General features: G+C 33.8%; 1 protein-coding gene across 2 annotated transcripts in view; it reads right to left on the reverse strand.

Moving 5' to 3' along the window:
* Positions 1-7,723, reverse strand: part of AGMO (alkylglycerol monooxygenase) — a 284,977-nt gene extending 277,254 nt beyond the window's left edge. For both annotated transcript variants that reach the window (XM_004676735.2, XM_012720743.1), the window contains exon 1: positions 7,662-7,723. The gene's annotated coding sequence lies outside the window, so the exon portion shown is untranslated. The remainder of the gene's footprint in view (positions 1-7,661) is intronic.
* Positions 7,724-7,979: the final 256 nt, after the last annotated feature.

The raw sequence follows: 7,979 nt of genomic DNA on the forward strand, positions 1-7,979 counted from the left end.
AAAAAAAAAAAAGTCTAACCAAAAGAGACTGGCACAAAGCAAGTCCTGAAAGCCCGCCCCAAGTCTAAAACACCTTCTGGCCGGGTCCCACAGAAACAGGTCAGAAATGGCCAGACAAGTCTGGGAGGAAAAGAGCAAAAATCACAATCAAGATAAATGCTGCCATAGTTAACCCATGGGTCTCTCACCCACATCTGTTTCAACCAGTCCAGGACCCTTAAGAAGCAAGAAACATAGTTTCTTCACAAGTCTCTCTACTTCATGTGCTTCCCTCAGGTCTCCTTTGGGGTCCCTATCCTGTTTCCAAGAGGGAACAGTCTCTCTCCATATTCTTCTCCTCCCTGCTCAGTGCCACCCTCCTGAGTGGGACAGGGAACCTGGAACCTCCCCCTTTTCTGGGGACCACACTGTTATAAAAGGTCTTACAGCTGACTAACACTCACTTTAAAATAAGTGACACAGGTCCTTCCTGGTGGAGCAATGGGTTAAAGCAAAGCACTGCAAGCTAGCTGCAGTGGCCTCAGTGCAAGTTCAATACCCAGCCCCAGAGATGATCCACATGGTGCAGCGACCTCGCCTGTCTTGCCCACTGCTCTCCTCAGCAGTGTACTTTGTCAATTTGCCTGCTCTGTCTCTGATGAATCTTCTTACGGCCCCTGCACCTCTGGCCTGCACCCCAGTTCTCTGTGCATAAATAAATAATTAAAAAAAGAGAGAGCAACATTGGGCTCATTGTTAATTGATTTTTTTAAATTAAAGTAATGGTTTAAAATACTATGTACGATTTACAGCAGTAAGACAAAAACCTTTAGTTTTATGTTACCAAACTAGAACTATCACTAAAGCTCTGAAACTGCTCTTCCTTCATCATTCCCCTCCTAGTAGCCTTGATTCTAGTCAAATTACTAGGATTGGTTATTGATCTGGTTTCTCTATATTCCACATCTCAGTAAGTGACTCAATCTGGTACTTATATTTCTCCTGACATAGTTCCTCTCTAGTTATATCCATGTTGTTTACCTTACTTTATAGCTAAACAATATTCCAGTGTGTGTGTATGTGTGTGTGTGTGTGTGTATCAAATTTTCTTAACCCACTTGTCTTTGGTACTTAGGTTGTTTCCATAAATTGTATATTTAAATTGTGCTGCAATAAATACAGGGTTGCATATATCCCTTCAAATTAGTGTTAATGGATTTTTAATATTTTTTATTCACTCAGGACTATTTTCAACTGTGCTATTATAAAATTTTAAGTGTCTAGTCAAACGTTCTACTCATTTTTTTGACTGAACTGTTCCCTTTTTTGTTATTGTGGTATATGAGTTTTTTCTGTATTTTCCCTTGTTAGATACAGGTTGTACAAGTATCTTCTTTTATTTTGTTGCCTTTTTGTTCCAAGGCCTTTGCTTTTGCTGTACAAAAGATTTTTAGTATGGTATAGTAGAATTTGTTTATTTTTGTTTTGTTTTATTTGATGTTGGAGTTAATTACCCAAATACACCTCTGAAATTTATATCTAGGAATGTATCAGCTATGTTTCCTTCTATACATTTTGTGTTTTCATGTCTATATTCAAGTTTTTTATCTATATCCATGAATAAATCCTTAATAAAGTATTAAATAAATATTCTAATTATTCTAATTATATATTTGCATATGTCTGACCAGGAATTATATTTTTAAAGATAAGAGATTCTTGGGACCCTCCCTGGTTGCTCAGCAGGTTAAAGCACTGCACTAAGAAGCTAAAGCCACTTCAGCATAATTCAATTCCCAGCCCCAGAGGTGATCCACATGGAGCAGCAGACCTCTCCTGACCTGTCCGCTGCTCCCCTCAGCAGTGTTATTTCGTCGATCTGCCTGTTCTGCTCCCGACTCTGTCTCTGGTGAATCTTCTCACTGCCCCTGTACCTCTGGCCTGCACCCCAGTTCTGTATGTATAAATAAATCTTAAAAAAAGATAATAGATTAAAAAATCATCAAAAGAAGTCTTGGAAACCTGAATCTAACAATACATTAAGAAAATCAGTCATCATGACCAAATAGGGTTCATTTCAGGTATGCAAGAATGGTTCACCAGTAAGATTAAACAATGTAAAAAAAAAAAAACACACACACACATTTTGATATCTACTCACATTTATATGAGCAATTACTGAAAAAGCACTCAACAATATACTGTATTATTTCATTTAATCATTATCTAATGAGACATATATCATTCCATTTTACAAATGAGGGAACTAGGGCTCACAAGAGTAATTAAATTATTCAAGGTCATTTTACAATTTTAAAAAGTGAGCAAAGTTGAAGGCAACTATGTCCATAACTATCATTTTTATCTTCAGCATGCATTATAGGTTAAAAGATAAAGAACCTCATTTTGAAGAGTCTATATTTCCAACTTTTAACATATAAATTAAAATGTAAATGAGTTACATAGTATATAAAACAACTTGATGCATAGTTTAACATATAGTTATATAATTATTTAATAACTTCTTTTTTATAAAAGGCATTATAGAAGATATATTTTAGAAAGCATCATTGTTCTTCCTCATCACAGTCCTATTTCATAGAAATGGAATTCTATTATTTATATATTTTTAGTTCTGTTAAAGGTTTTTTCTGTGATTTTTCTACTCTAATTTTGATTCATTGGTGGTTTTGTCAATTAATTACTGATCATTTCCCCTGAAGATTTCACCATCACACTCCTTATCTTCTTTTAATACTGCTATATGTACTATGTTAATATTACAATTACAACTTTTAATAACATATTTATGTTCTTGCTCAACCAATTTTTCAATTGTCTCTCCTGCCTTCTATTTTTTTTTTAGCAGTCTTCATCTTTCCTTCACCTTTCCTGCCAATTTTCACTGCCATGTTCCACACTTGGTGAACTGTTCTTTCACACAATGTTAATACATGAATCTGTTTTGCAATTCCAGTCAAATCTTACAATATCTCAAGGTTGAAAATAAAGACCATGATCACATAAACATTATTCGCTGCTGGCCAAAATGTATACAAGGATTCAATTAACTTTTCTAGTGTTCCAATGTCAGGACCCCTGAACTATGCGAGGAAAATGTTGTTAGCATTCTTTTTTTTTTTTTTAGCCACACTCTCCTGACTATTTAAAATCATGCCACATTTTAATTTACTTCATCTTTGGGACATGATTTACTTGTTTAGTTTTTCCCCAGGTGTTTTTAATTGATTGTTTGTTTCTTATACTATTTGCCCTTTCAATTTTTTCTTTCAATTTATGTCATCATTTCCCATGGTTCTCATAGTGTGACATGCAATGCCCTGTGGTTCTCCAAGACCCTTTTGGGGACTGAGGGCTAACAATATTTTCATAATAACACTAAGACATTAGTTGCTTTTAACCCTACGTGCAACAGCTATCTATAGTGGGTAAAAATTCCTGTAGCCAATGTCATTAGGAGTCAGAGAACTCTACATCACTACACTCTGGCAACACAAAACAAAAAGGATAAATAATTAGGTCTTAAAATGTCTTTGTTCAAGCAGTGAAAATGTTATTTTTATTATGCAATTAAAGGGTGTATTTTGTATACCTTGAAAATGTTTATATTTATTGAGACTAGTTTTATGATCTAGTGATGATCTAGCTAAATATTCCCTGCATACCAGAACAAAATAAGTATATTCTGCTATTTGTGGAGGGTTATAGAAATACCAAAAAATTAAGTCTTTACCAATTTTTACCTGAGCAATATATTTGTAAGAATGTAAAATTGATTTATCTGACTATAATTGTGAATGTCTTTATTTTCCTATAGTTCCACAGGATTTTTCATTCATGTAATAGAGTTGTTATCAAGTGCAAATATTTGGAGCTGCTATGTCATCTTACTGTATTGTCTCATCTTTATGAAACTGATTTCTTTAGTTGATATTTTTGATCTATCTGAAATTCAATTTGTCTAATAATACAGTCAACCCAGCTTTTTTTTTTGGGGGGGGGGGTGTTAGCACTGGGCATTTCTTTATATCCATTTGCTTTTAATCTATACATTTTTGTTCCTAAATTGTGTCTCCTGGAATTATCATATAGGTGTGATTTACCTTTATATTCAATTATACCTTTATATTCAATTACACAAATGTTTTCTGATAATTGTATACACATAACATTCACATTTAATTTAGCTACTAATATGGTAAGATTTAAATCTATCTTTTGCTGTATGTTCTTTGCATGGTCCACCCATTCCTAGAGATTTTTTTCTCTTTTTCTTATTCTATATTGCTAGAGTATTCTTACTATAACAGGATGTAAAAGTCATTTTACCTAATCATAGTTTTAGAGACATTATTAACAGACATTATTGATATTATCCTCTAAGGTAAATTTGGCATTCACCTTAACCTACCTGGAAAAATGTCCATTGGTTTGATGTCTAAATTAGAGTTAAAGGTCTATCATACTGTCTTATCAAAAAGGACACATGGATTACATTAACATAGTTATGTTCCTCAATGAATGCTCATGTTGCTTTGGGGGACTAGGATTTTCCTCTCAAAACTTGTAAAGACTTAATACAGTTAGTTTGGTAAGATTATTTAAAAGGTGAAAGCCCAAGAAAGTTAAAAAGGCATAATAACTAATAATAATGTAATAATAATAGTGATTTATTTAAAGCCCTCATTTGTATCCTGCAGCATGGTTAAGTTTCTTTCAAATAGTAAGTATTTATGAATAAATATTTAAAAAAGCTACATTTCTTTCAAAAGAGAAAATTTTTCTGTTGTATTTCATCTTAATTTTTTTCTGACTTCAAGGTTATCATTCAAGTAGAAAACATTGAACCCCAACATATAAATTATGAATATATTTGGACTAAAAACATTAAACTCTCCTCTTCTCCGACAATAATTTCCAAAGATTTTGTGGAATCAGGACATAAAAATATATAAGTAACAGTAAAATATAATAGTCATATCATTAAACAAAGCAGAAATTTCAAAAAGAAGGTCCTAAAGATAGTGAAACCAAAATCTGCTGGTTATTTAAACATAAATAAAATAGACATAGTTCTAGATAGGCTCACAAAAAAGAAAATGCTAATGGAGTAAAAAATAAAGGAGATTAGTAACAACAGACATCTTAGAAATCCAGGGGCTCATGAGAGATTACTATGAACACCCATATGCCAACAGCCTGCATAACTTAGAAAAAATGTACAAATTCTTGGAAGAATTCTTTCAAGACTGAATAAATGAAAAATGGGAAAAGACCCATCACAAGCAAGGAAATGAAAGAATAATCAGAAGCCTTCTAAAGAACAAAAATTGGCAACCAAATAATTTCATTTGTGAATTCACCTAAACCTCCTAGATGAATTAACACCATTCTCAAGCTCTTCCACAATAAATAGTGAAGGAAGTGGAAGCACTTCCAAACAGGTTCATGAGGCCAATATTACTCTGATCCAAAAGCAGACAAAGTATCACCAAAAAAAAAAAACCATAAACCTAGTCCTAGTGTGTGTACACACACACATACATATGCTAAAATCCTAAACAAAATCTCGCAAAATGAATTCAACACCCAAAAATAGATTGATATAACCAACCACATCAACAAATGGAAAGATAAAAATTATATGATCAATAGAGAAACATTTGCTAAAATTCAACAGCCATTTATGATAAAAACCCTCAAGAGATGGGGATAGAAAGATCATAGCTAAACATAAGGCCATTTATGACAAACCCACAGCTAATATCATATTAGCTGAGTGAAAACGAAAAGCCTTTCCTTTAAGTTTAAATGCAAAGATGTCTACTTTCACCACTATTTTTTAACACAATATTGGAAGTTGCTAAATTGCCACACTCTAATTGGATTAAGGTTATGTGCTCTTACTCAAAAGAAATCTTAAAGCTTTTCATAATAATTGATCACTGCAGGTAATCACAGCAAAGATGAGTCAAAGAGGAGTTAACTAAACCACCATCAATTTGAATAGGAAGGCAGGGAAGGAGCAGAAGGAAGATGCAATTTTGATTCAATTTAATGAGAACATTTAGGAGGATGGTAGTGGTATAAATTGAGCAGGCCATAACACAGAAGTAGTTGTAGAAAATGAAAGAACTAATAAGTTTGGATGGGGATTTATTACACTTTGAAGTATCTGTGGATTTGTTCCAGGTGGAGATGTGTCCTATTACAGGAAAAGTGTCTAGGCAAACAATATTTTTTATATGTCTGGACCTGACTCTTTGCATTTGCCATCACTAGGCAATCTGAAAATACATGATGTGAACGCCACCTGTTTAAGTTCATCAGAAATAGCTATGTGGTGAAAGTCTAAAATGTACAAATTGTCTTATCCGCAATGAACTCTTCTTAGTGCTTAAAGGAAACGCCAATTTTAAAAAGCAAACGGAAGTATTATTTTACCTATTAAAGTAGCATTCATAAAACTCACAGGTGATTTTTTTTAAGTTTATATTTCAGTATGGTTTTCTGGTTCAGTTAGAAATTTGACGCTATAGAAATACCAGTATGTGCTGAAAACATACTCTTCTCAGTTTGCTCCTTTAAAGAAGACATTCCTATCTCAACCTTAGATTATGTATAATATTTTAATAATACCTGAAAATGGTATAAATTAAAACAATGACTTTCAAGTTTGTTCATAAGCCTTATCTGATATTTGAGTGCACTAAAATATGTTATTTTCTTCCTTTTTCTATCTACATATTGATATAAAAATCCCTTTCCACAGAATTTTAATTCTTTCCATTGACAAAAATGGTTTATAACTCAACCCTGGATCATATAAGGAAACAAAGACAGAAGTCATTTATTTAGAAACAAGATCTAAAATAAAGCATGCCTTTTATTTTCCATATAAACATAACATGCAGTGATGTTATTTTTTTATAATAAAGAGTGACAGGGCTCTAAACATAGTACCTGTATTAATATATGTAAATAAACAAACAGGGGTTACAACATTTCATTAGGGAAATAGTTTACACCTGGGTTTCCCTTTATAAAAAAAAAAATGGTCACATGGTTAATTTGGGCAATTAAAAAAATTATTTGTGCATACAAGAACTGGGGTGTAGGACAGATATGTAGGGGTGAAAGGATTCACGAGAGACAGAGTGGGGAGCAGAAAAAACCTATCTACTGAAATACACTGCTGAGAGAAGCAGCCAGGAGACAGAGGAGGTCTGCTGGATCTTGTGACCACCTCCCTGCTGCAGTGGCTGGCAATAGCTTCATAATACCACAGCATTTTTTTTTTAAATACTCTCAGCATTTTTTTTTTAATTGAACTATGTCAGTTTTCAGAAAAAAAATGATTTAAAAAGATAAGAGCCAACCACGTGTTCCAGAATATCAGATCGGTTACTCAGCTTTCCATTCATTCTGTGTTCCCTCCTCAGAGCTTCCTAGCACAGTCTAAGATCCCAAACCTGGCAGGGGTGTCCGGTGCCAAGACTCCAGAACAAAATACAGCTACGTAAACACTAGCAGGGTAGAGGGTTCAAGCAAAAGGAGTGAAAAACAAGCCAACAAAGGAGGAAAACTTTGGCGTGTGAGTTACCATAAAAATTTAGCAGCAGAACAAAGACACAAACAAAGATTTAGAAATAAGAACATACCTGTGGGAAAAGCAGAACTGACTGCAAGGCTCGGTGTTCTGAGAGTGGCCTGAAGAGAAACTAGGAGAGAAGTAACCGGTTCCACGCAGATTTCCCTTAAGCTATCCGCTTTAAAGCCTCCAGCATTTTCACAGCATTGTTAGCCACAAAGCAATCTTACCGTAAGGCAAAACTGCCGTAAAAAGTAACAACGACAAATAAAGATAAAGCATTAATTTAAAAGGTCATAATGAAGCACTTTTTCTTTCCCTAATTTTTATCCCTTTAGTAAGAGAAGCGTCAGTTTACAGGTACTAGAACGTGCATTTATTAGTGAGC

The sequence above is a fragment of the Condylura cristata genome, unplaced genomic scaffold (assembly GCF_000260355.1).
Source record: "Condylura cristata isolate star-nosed mole 26May11 unplaced genomic scaffold, ConCri1.0 scaffold00005, whole genome shotgun sequence".
Classification (NCBI taxonomy): domain Eukaryota; kingdom Metazoa; phylum Chordata; class Mammalia; order Eulipotyphla; family Talpidae; genus Condylura; species Condylura cristata.